Source organism: Chaetura pelagica, unplaced genomic scaffold (genome assembly GCF_000747805.2).
Source record: "Chaetura pelagica isolate M959 unplaced genomic scaffold, ChaPel_1.0 scaffold3, whole genome shotgun sequence".
Classification (NCBI taxonomy): domain Eukaryota; kingdom Metazoa; phylum Chordata; class Aves; order Apodiformes; family Apodidae; genus Chaetura; species Chaetura pelagica.
Window position 1 is genome coordinate 8,162,304 of NW_009952974.1, and position 728 is coordinate 8,163,031.

The window sequence follows — 728 nt, forward strand, 5'->3', positions numbered from 1 at the left end:
GTTTGAGCTCAAGTCCTCAGGTTTCCAGGTCCACACACCCAGGGTAAGGAAAGTTGCCTTAGTTGAAATGCAGGTTCTGATCTGTGAGCTACTCTAGCAGATGAAACATCACAGCCCAACAGCGTGGCTATGTTCGCTGGGGTTCAGGGATGGCTGAGGCTAAGTCAAAATATGTACTGCTTCTTTGCTGCTGCTTCTGTGACTGTACACTGTGCAAGTATGTAAGAAACACCTCATTTTCTCCCATCAACTCCTACCCTCCTACACACCTTCAGGAAAAAGTTGTACTCATTCATGTGACCTAAAAGAGAAAAGAGCGTGCAGCAGTAGCAAAATTAAAACTGTGTTTCCATTCATTCTTATCTACAAAATCCACTGCCTGCATGAATTAAATGCAGGAAAATATATGCCACCTTAGTAACCTACCAAAGTAAAATGCCCTCTAGACAGAAAGTGGCCTGGGTATTAAGAGTATAATTATGTTACAAATATAAGTACTGTTATTTACAAATCACACTGAATCATGGAAAGACTGAAATAGGAAGGGGGGTTGTGGAAGTCGGAGCAGCACAGGCCCCGCTTGAGGGGGGTGCCCGGCTGCAGCCGGGCAGAAAAGGCATTGCAAGACAGATGGAAGAGAAGCGAAAGACGCTCATCGTTGTGCGGGCCCGGAGAGGCCAGCTTTGTGCTGCCTCGACGGCGGGCGGCAGCGGGAAAGGCGCCGTGCC